Source organism: Phascolarctos cinereus, unplaced genomic scaffold, assembly GCF_003287225.1.
Source record: "Phascolarctos cinereus isolate Bilbo 61053 unplaced genomic scaffold, phaCin_HiC Scaffold_4;HRSCAF=312, whole genome shotgun sequence".
In the NCBI taxonomy this organism is placed as follows: domain Eukaryota; kingdom Metazoa; phylum Chordata; class Mammalia; order Diprotodontia; family Phascolarctidae; genus Phascolarctos; species Phascolarctos cinereus.
In genome coordinates, this window is record NW_027555847.1 from 651,367,757 (window position 1) to 651,377,864 (window position 10,108).

General features: G+C 43.3%; 1 non-coding gene across 1 annotated transcript; it reads left to right on the forward strand.

Moving 5' to 3' along the window:
* The first annotated feature begins 1,641 nt into the window (after positions 1-1,641).
* On the forward strand, positions 1,642-1,745 carry LOC144457277 (U6 spliceosomal RNA). The gene has a single exon (XR_013486598.1). It is a non-coding gene; the product is annotated as a U6 spliceosomal RNA (small nuclear RNA).
* Positions 1,746-10,108: the final 8,363 nt, after the last annotated feature.

A 10,108-nucleotide genomic window follows, 5' to 3' on the forward strand; every position in this document is an offset into this window, starting at 1 on the left:
CACTGCTGGGGTATGGCCAGGCAGGATGAGTAGGGGGTGGAGGGGAGGGGAAGGAAGGGAAGAGTACTTCCATGAGTAGGAAGGGGGAGTGGGGCCAGCCAGATTGACCTACCTAGGCACCCCACCATCCAGGGTTGCCCAGGAAAACCTGGAGTCATTAATTCAGCATCAGAAGGCAAAGACTGGAGACTTCAGCACCCCCCTCCCCCCTCCTCTTTATATTCCCAGTTCCTCTGCCTCTCCATTTTTCTCTGAATGTTTCTTTTTATCTTTCCTTAGATCTCTCACTTCTATTTATCTATGCTTCTATCTAACTTTCAGTCACCAGCAATAAATGCCTCCCGGAGTCCTGATCTGAAAGAACAAAGGTCCTCCTAACTCTTACCCTGTAATGTCTCCATTCTTTCCCTCTGTCCTGAGACTTCATGAAAGTGTGCACAGCCCCGTGCATCTCACCAATCTAAGCAGCCCTTCCCACTTAAGGCTCTGGGCTCACACCCACCAGGAAGGAGACAGAAGGAAAGGAACTGAGAGCTTTGCCCTCTGAGAGTCTTGGGAGGGGAGCAATACTTGCTTTGAGGATGCAGAAGAGGATGCCGGACAAAGGAGGCTCAATAGTTAGGTCGTGCAGTTGGGAAGGCTGTGGAAGTTTGGAGAAGGGAGGCTGAAAGTAACAAGGAGGAGTGGGAGATGAACTAAGCCTTGAATAGGGCTTGATAGGGAAATTCTCCATCGGCCTTCCCTTGCTCTTTTCCCTGGCTAAAGAAAGTCTTTGCTTTCTCCCTCTCCTTGTTTTTTTTTTTTTCTAACTCCTGCCCCTCAAAAAAAAGTACCTACTACATCTGGATATCTGTCCTCTTTCTGCATCTGAGCCGTGCTCTCATTTAAACAGTTCCTGAAATCTCTGACTTAAGCAGAGAGACTCCTCTCTCTCTGTCTCTGTCTGTCTGTCTCTTTCTGTCTCTCTCTCTTTCTCCGTCTCCTCTCTTTCTCTTTTTCTTTCTATCTCTCTGTCTCTGTCTGTCTCTCTCCTGGTTGGCCTTCCAACTGGGGAGGGATTTAAGTCTTAGGATTTCAAGGGCTTGAGGTAGTAACTGAATAAAGAATGTCAGGAAGGGAACTTTAAAATTTCTTCTGTTGTCGTTTGTCCTTCTTTTTCCAAGAGGACTTATGCCATCATGGGGTAACGTCGACTCGCAAGTGAATTCGATTTAAGTGAGGCAGAGCCGCACAAAGTCGTCGGCCTCACTCTCTTTTCCAGAGTCACTGAAGTCTAGCGGCAAGACAAAAGTCAAGATGCCTTTGGCCAGGGATGCAATGGAACCTTGGCGTCTTTGATGTCTGACCAAGCTCTTCTTTAGCCGCCTTCAGCTGTTGAAACAAATAGTTCCCAACTGCCCATTCCTCTGGGGGGAAGTCTCATGCTTGGAGTAGACACCCCCTAACTCATCAATGGGTTTGAGGCCTATCAGTTACCCTCAGCCTTGGTTAGCCCATCCGCTGAGATGGTTTTGCTGGGGTGTGGCTGCTATGCATGCTACAGCTTCTTGGAGCCACAGGTGAGAGCTAGGTGGCAGGTGGACACCAAAGGTGGATGAGCAGCTAGCCCTCACACCAGAGGTGCTAGTTCTCCTTGAAGACCCCCACATTCCTTGGTGCTTGCTTTGGCAGCACATATACTGAGAAGATTTGCATGGCCCTTGTGCAAGAATGACACCCAAATTCTTGAAGCGTTTTGTATTTTTCAAGCTTTTACTGGACCGTGGAATTCCAGGGGAGTCAGAATCACAAAAGAGCAGCTAGTCCTGTCAACAAAGGGATGGTAAGGCCATTACATTAGTTATACTTCACATTGACTGGTGTTTGATACTTTTCTCAGCACTTTTAAATCCATTATCTCTCTCATTTTGACAAGCTAATAAATAAATAGCTAGTATTTATACATCACGTTAAAATTGCAAGATCCTTTATTCACGTTATTTTGCTCATATTGCTCAGATAAATATTATCCTATTTTATTTTTACATTAAAGTGAGGCAAGCAGAGATGACTGGTCCGAGTCACACAGCTAGGAACTTTCTGAGGCGAGATATGAACACAGGTCTTCCTGATTCTAGGTCTGGAGCCCTAGCCTAGGGCAGAAATTATTACCACCATTTTAGAGATTAAAAAAATGAGGCCTAGGGAGGAAATTGATGTGTCAGTCATCACATAGTGACCAGACAGTGACAGCGTCAAGAATAGAGCCCAGTTGTTTTAGACTTTCATCCCAGAAATCATTTTACTAAATTGCTCCACAGGGAAGATGTAATAGCATCAATTAATAAAAAGGGATAGGCAGCTGTGTCAGCAAAATAATTAAATAGAGGGGAGATGGCATATCAATCTATGAGAATTGATAGAACCAGATACTAGTCCTGACTTTGTCACTGACTTTCTATGTGACTTTGGGCAAGTCACTGTCCCTCACTATTCTCCTGAAAATATTCTTTTCTATAGAATGAATGAGAGTCTTGGATGAGATGATCTCTGGGGTCCCTTCCAGCCCTAAATTCAGGATTCTATGACACTGAGATCCTTTTCTGACTGGTAGGTCACGGAAATGCCATGGACAGTCAAGGATTTCAATAGGGCCTTTGACAAAGTATAGTACCCTTGTGAACAAGACAGAAGAAGTATGATAGACAAAGGTACAGTTGGGAAGATTCAGAGCTGATTAAATAATCAAACCCAAAGAATAGTGATCAATGGATGGATATGAACCTAGAGGTAGGTCTTTAGCGAAGTACCCCAGGGACCTCTCTTTGAACCTGTGTCCTTCAACATTTTTTCAGTTGCTTAAATGGTGGTCTAGATGATTTATCAAATTGGCAGATGTGAAATTAGGAAGCGGAATTATTATTTATCACACTGTATGGCAGGACCCCAAAAGACCCAAATAAGCTAGGAAAATTATTTTAATCCGATGAGATTAAATTTGGGGGAGATAAATTGGATTAAAAAAATCAGCAGTGTAAGTACAAGGGGGAGGAGTTATGGCTATGCAACAGTTTGTGTGAAAAAAAAAAGTTGTGGGGACTTTAGCGGACTGCAAGCCAATAGTTTGATATGGTAATATCTAAACCTGGTACTTAGTGTGCATTAGGAGAAGCATAGCGTTCAGGACTATGGAGCCAGTAAGAGAGTATTGAGCTTGGAATCAGGAAAACTTAGACTGAAATCCTGTTTCTGACAATTATTAACTGTAAGACTCTGGGTGAGTCACTTAATCTCTAACAATTTAGACTTAAAGTCAGGCAACTCTCTATGACTTAATCTGCTAAATCACAGATAGCAGTCATCGGCTTGGAGCAGCTAGGTGATGCAGTGGATAGAGTTCAGTCTTCCTGAGTTCAAATCTGGCCTCAGACATTTGCTAGCTGTGTGACCTTGGGCAAGTCACTTAACCCTGTTTGCCTCAGTTTCCTCATCTGTAAAAGGAGCTGGAGAAGGAAAGGGCAAACCATTTCAGCATCTTTGCCAAGAAAACCCCAAATGGGGACATGAAGAGTCTGAAATGACTCAATAATAACATGAGGAAGACAAGATTTGCTGTAGTTGGTTACAGAGGGCAGACCCAGGAACAGAGGGTGCAAGTTGTGGGGAGGCAGATATATAATATATGATAAAATAATATATAAATATATGGAGGCTCCATATAAAGAAAATTTATGTAATAATTCAGGCTGTTCAGAAATGGAATGGGCTGTCTCATAGGTAATGAGTTTCCCATCACTGAAAGTCTTCAAGTAAAAATAACCACTCGTCATATAACATAATATCCACTGGGAATATTATGCAGCGGATTTCTGTATGCCCATTGTATGCTCAACAAAATGCATCTGTATTGTAAACAACTTGCATGTGGAACTAATGAAGAAATTGGTCATGTCAACAAAGGAGTTCAGCAATGTCACACGTGGTAGTGGAAGGATTGGATTCTTAGTGGAAAGAGCACTGAATCTGGGGGGCAGGAGCCCTGAATTCAGTTCCCTACTTACCACGATTGTGACCTTGGGTAAGGTCCTTCTTTTTGCTGCAGTTTCCTTGTTTGTAAAATGAAGTCCTTTCCAGCCCCTAATCCTATGATTCTATGTGTCCAAAATAATTAAAAAGATAAATAAATAAAACAGAAGAGCTGACAGTGTCAACAAAGGAAGTGACCAGGGGAGCAAAGTTGCAGAATGGTGCATCAATTGCCCTGTGTTGGGCATGGATGAGGAGTTCCTGCAATAATCCCTTCCTAGCTAGTTGTGAAGAAGAGTGCCAGGCCTGGAGTCAGGAAGACCTGAGTTCAAATGTGGCCTTAGACGCTTACTGGCTGTGTGACCCTAGGCAAGTCACTTAACTCTGCATCTGTAAAATGAGCTGGAGAAGAAAATGGCAAACCACTCTTGTATCTTTGCTAAGAAAACCCCACAATGGAGGAGTCGGGCATGACTGAAATGACCTAACGACAAGCTAGTTGAGAGCTTCATACGCCGCAGTGGGAGAGAAGTCTTCCTGGTCCTCCATGATCTGGAATCTGCCTTGGAGGCTTCTTCCTCTAGGCCTGAAGGCAGATGGGGCTGTGGCTGGCTGGTACCCAAATTTTTGAGTCCCTTTGCCTGTCCTGGCCCCTTCTCTCCTTCCCCTAAGAGTCATCACTACAATCAATGGTCTTAGCTCACATCCTGGACGGATGAGTGCCGGATCTGCTGAGCCATGTCCCTCCCCAGGTCCCCAGCTCTCAGATCTGAGCCCTGCCCCTCTATCAATACCGCATCATCCGCCTCCTCCCATCTCCTGAGAGTCCTCCGGGATTCTGCCTTTGCTCCCCCCAGCCCAAGAGGACCTGAAATAAGGACAGCCTCGATCACTGATAACCCCTCTCTTGATCAGGTCTGGGGAGACAGGGCGGAGCTGGCCCGCTATCAGGGCAGGACAAAATCTGTTTCTGAGAATCTCTTAGTTTATCATGTATTGTAAGAGCTAAGAGTGAGAGGAATGAGCCAAGACTTAAAATATTAGAGTTGGAAGAGATCTTTGAACATAAAATGTCAGAGCTGGAAGAGGCCTTAGAACAAAGAGCATAGGATGTCAGGACTGGAATAATAATTTAAAAAAACCCCAACACTTTCATTTTCTCTCATCATTTGAATGTTTCCAATCCCGTAATGTTACAATCCTGTGCAATAGATAGTTTAAGCATTAAGATCTCCATTTTACATGTGAGGAAACTGAGGCTCAGAGAAGTTGATTGAGCTGATTGACTTGCCTATATTTATACATTTAGTAAATGCTGGAGCTAGAATTTCAACCTAAATTTCTCCTGACTACTAGTCTAGTATTCTTACAACTGAGAGTCTAGAAGGTCAGAGCTAGATGTACCTTTAATTAAGATGACTTCATCTTACCGCTAAGGAAAGCCAGGTCAAGATAGGGAAGGGGGATTGTACAACGTCCCTCAGGTAGTAAGCAGCAGACCTATGATTCCAACCCAGGTCTTTGGACTCCAGACCTACTGCCCTTGGCACTGCCCTGTGCTGCCCTCCTGTGACTCTGAGTCCTCTTTTTACTATCCTATAGTTATATTTGAACCTAGGCCTCCTAACTCCTAGTTCAATGCAGCTACATTGAGTTTGAGGCACTAAGCAGGCCATCCAGGTGGAGATAATCCTGCATGCATATATTTCTTTGTTGTATGTCTGTCCATCTGCATGTACGTGTGCACACACACATACACACACATATACAAATTCTCACAAAGCAACTTAAAAATCAGTGCTAAATACCAGTGAATTCTAAATCATCCAGGCTTAATCAGGCAGGAAGGGCAACGTGGAGAATATAAAAACTGAGGATTAAAAAAAATCATTGGTTTTGGGAGCCCACTATTTATTTTAGTTCAACAAATATTTACTAAGTAATTGCTGTATGCAGGGCTAGGCTCTAGGCCTACAAAGACAAACCTCCCTTAAATCCAGTTCACTTGCAAGTCACGGCATTGCCTTCCTGATGTCGTGATCGTTTTCAGAAACAAAGGACGAAAAAAACCAGCAAACAACAACAAAGACAAAAATGAAAAATAGTCCCTGCCCTCAAGGAGCTTATGTTCTACAAGGGAAAATGATTCTTTTTTCAGCAGTGAAAAGCTCTAGCCTTCTCATTAGAATCAGCTGAGGATGCTCTCAGTGAATGAGGCTCACAGGTGGCCTTCTAGGTCCTCAGGTGCGACCTTTGACTGAGTCCAAGTTTTACAAAACAAATCCTTTGGTTAGGGGGATTTACTCTGTAAAGTTTGGATTCAGTCAAAGAGCCACACTTGAGGACCTAGAGGGCCACACATGGCCTTGAGGCCGTAGGTTCCCCACCCCTGCAGCCCATTGTCATGTGTGACGGTGGGAAGAAGCCCCCTCCTGAGTACATATGACTACCATCGTCTCCACTTTCACAAGCACCAAAATGATTCTTGACTATCACCACCGTCACCATCAGTATCATCATTACCACCTCTCCCATCATTATCATCACCACCATCATCTTTACCAGGGACTTCCCTTGGGGTGTAGTGGGGAAATGAATTTTCTATCTGGTCTGTAGATTCTCAGACCCAACCCAATGGCATTGGGACATATAGAGGGAAGGACTTAGAGGAGGGTGGGCCAAGCTGCAGAATGGAAAAAGGAAGAGAAACCTAGAGGGCTCTCTGCCTATCTCTGTCTCCAGCTCTCCTCTGCTGCACTTCCCCTTTCTCTCTCTCTCTCTTTCCTCCCTTAGGTTCTGGGTCCCTAAGGATGAATTTTTTGGGAAGAGATAAATTTCTCTGACCTCAGCCTCTACTGATTATAAGGGACCCTTTTTGTTGTTGTTGAGTAGTTTCAGTTGTGTACAACTCTCCATGACCCCATTTGGGGTTTTCTTGGCAAAGATACTGGAGTGTTTTACCATTTCCTTCTCCATATCACTTTACAGATGAGGAAACTGAGGCAAACAGGGTGAAGTGACTTACCCATGGTCACACAGCTAGTAAATGTCTGAGGCTGGATTTTAACTCAGGCCCTCCTGACTCCAGGGCTGGCACTCTAGCCACTATGCCACCTAGCTAACCATAAGGGACCCTAGCTAGGCTCATAGAATCTCAGACTTTTGTGAATAGTGGCTCTCAGGCCATCTGGTTAAGCTCCTTAGCTGACAAGAATTGTTTCACAACATGCTCCATGGGCAGTAATTTAGCACCTCTGGTGACAGGAAGCTCATTTCCTCCCAGGACAACTTTTGAGACAGCTTTAATCTCAAGGAAGCTTTTCAATTACATGGAGCCAAAAACTGGCTTTCTACAACTCTCCCCACCCCATTTCTTCTAGATCTGCCCTCCAGAACCAAGAATGCATTTATTCTGTGTTCCATGTTTCAGCCCTTCAAATACTTGAAAACAGCTACTCTGTCCACCCTAAGTCTTGTCTAAGCTATACAACTCCAATACCCTCAATGGATCCTTGTAGGCACAGTAGAATCTGGTCCCTTTCCTATCATGGTCCCTGTCTTCTGTGTAAACTTCAGTGGGTCAGTGTCTTTCCTTCCTGAAATGTGATGCCCAGAATAGAATAGAACGCTTTGACATATGGGGGGGAGGTGTTCACCAATCTCATTCTGGGCACCACATTTCATTGATGCAGCTTAGGCACCTTTCTGCTTATCAGAGGTGTGGGGCTGTGGGTATGTAACACAGCATATACCGTCAGACTTGGCCGAAGTGCTGCTTAAGTTTTGCTGAACTGTTTTGTTCTTTCTCTCTGTCTATTCTATTCTTTGTTATGAGGGATGGCTCTCTGGGGAAGGAATGGGGGAGGGATATATTTAGAAATGAAGGTGATGCAAAAAATATCAATAAACATTTTTAAAAAATTATTGCATAGTCAAGCAAAACACATTCTGGCATTGGTCATGTTCAAAAGGTATATGTCTCATTCTGCACCCTGAATTCATCACCTCTTTGTCAGGAGGTAGGGAGAATGCTCTGGAATTATGGCTGGGGGGTGAGCAGGGAGAGAAATTAGATTTTTATTTACTGAAGCAGCTGAAATGGCACAGTGTATAGGCAGCTGGGCCTGGGGTCAGTAAGACCTGAGTTCAAATTCAGCTTCAAACACTGACTACCTGTGTAACTTAGAGCAAGTCACTTAAGCTCCCTGTGCCTCAGTTTACCCAACTATTATAGCACCCATCTCCCAGATAATACCTCCCTACCTGATAGTATAATAGCATCTGCCCCCTAGGTGCTGTGAGGATCAATTGAGAATATTTGTAAAGGGTTTTAGCACAGGGCCTGGCCCAAAGTAGGTACTTAACAAATGCTTATTCTCTGCTCTTCCCCACCTTGGAAAAAACAATTTCATTTTTAAAGAGGGGAAATCAAATTGCTGACATCCAAAAAGAAAAGCGAGAATTTGCAATAAAAAGAGGAAATAAATAAAATTACTAGAAAAAAACTTAATAATGCAACTTAAGGTCAAATGAGCTAGTTGGGGCTTTTATGTCATGGTATTGACTTGTACTGTTCTTATATGCCACTGAAATTTTTTTTTTAATAGCAGCTACTGTCTAGGCTGCCTCTTTCGTCTGTATTTGTATAGTTGATTTATATAGGACTTACCATTTATTCCTATTCAGTTTCATGCTATCAGATTCATTTTTGTCTTTTTATCCCCAGCACCCCAGCACAGTGCCTGGCACGTAGTAGGCTCTTAATAAATGTTTGCTGATTGACTAATTGATTCCCTCATTCTAGCCTGTGGATCTTTTTTAGAATACTGAACCTATCTTCCAAATGTTGGTGTACAGATTGGTTAGACTTCTCGTGGTTGTAGAGCATAAGCACAGATTTTGAGTCAGAAGATATGGGTTTGAGTCCTAGTTCTGATACTCCTTGTGTGACTTTGGGCAAATTACTGAACCTCTCTGGGCCTCAGTCTCTTCCTCATCAAAATAAGATTAGAATGTATGACCTCTTCCTTTCTGGCTTGAAATCTTACGGTCTTATCCCCTCTAAGCTTGGTGTTATTTGTAAACTTGATAAATAATGCCATATATGCCTTCATTCAAGTCATTGATAAAAATGTTGAATGGCTCAGGGCCAAGGACAGATCCTTGGGGTATTCCACTAAGGGTCGCCCTATAGGTTTATATAATCTCCTAATGACTCACTGGATTCAGTCATTCAACCAGGTCTGAATTCTCCTAATTATACTGTAATCTAGGCCACACTCTCCAAGTTATAGGATCACAGGATTTAGAACTGGAAAAGACTTAGGCATTCATCTAACTTAACCCTCTCATTTTGCGAAGGAATACATTGAGGCCCAGAAAGGTTAACTCACCCATAGTCACCCTGCTACCCATTGGTAGCAGACAGCATTTATATAGCACTTTAAGATGTTCTCAAAATTTTACTAATATTATCTTATTTGGGCTTCACAATAACCATGTGAGGTAGGTACTATTATTATACCCATTTTATGGATGAGGAAATGGAGGTTCAGTGGCTTCTCTAGGGTTACACAGTTAATATAAGCTGAGGCAGACAGAGGTTATGTAACTTGCCCAGTGTCACACAGCTAGGAAGTGCCTGGAGCTGAGCTGAGGAACTCAGTTCTTCAGGATTCCAGGTCCAGCACTCTACCCACCTAGCTGTCCAGCTGCCTCTGACTACAAAGCCAGTGTCATTTCTACTCCAACCACACTGCTACACTTGGACAACCACATGCATATCGGTATAGATTTTGTCAAATGCTTTGCTGAAATACAAGTATATTATGTCTGTGGTGTTCTACCGATCTACCCATATAATAACCCTATCCAAAAAGAAAATGAGATTAGTAAGCCATGACATTCTTTGTGAAGCCATGCTGGCTCTTAACAGTCACCACTTCCCTTCTGGAATACTCACAATGCAGCCTAAGCCCAGATGTGATAGGAAGTGGGGGGAGTGAACATGGAGGAGTTAGCCCTGGAACCAATAGGGAAGGCATGGCCGGAAATTGATTTTTTATGAAAACAAAACAGAACAAAAACAAAAAACCTGGGGGTT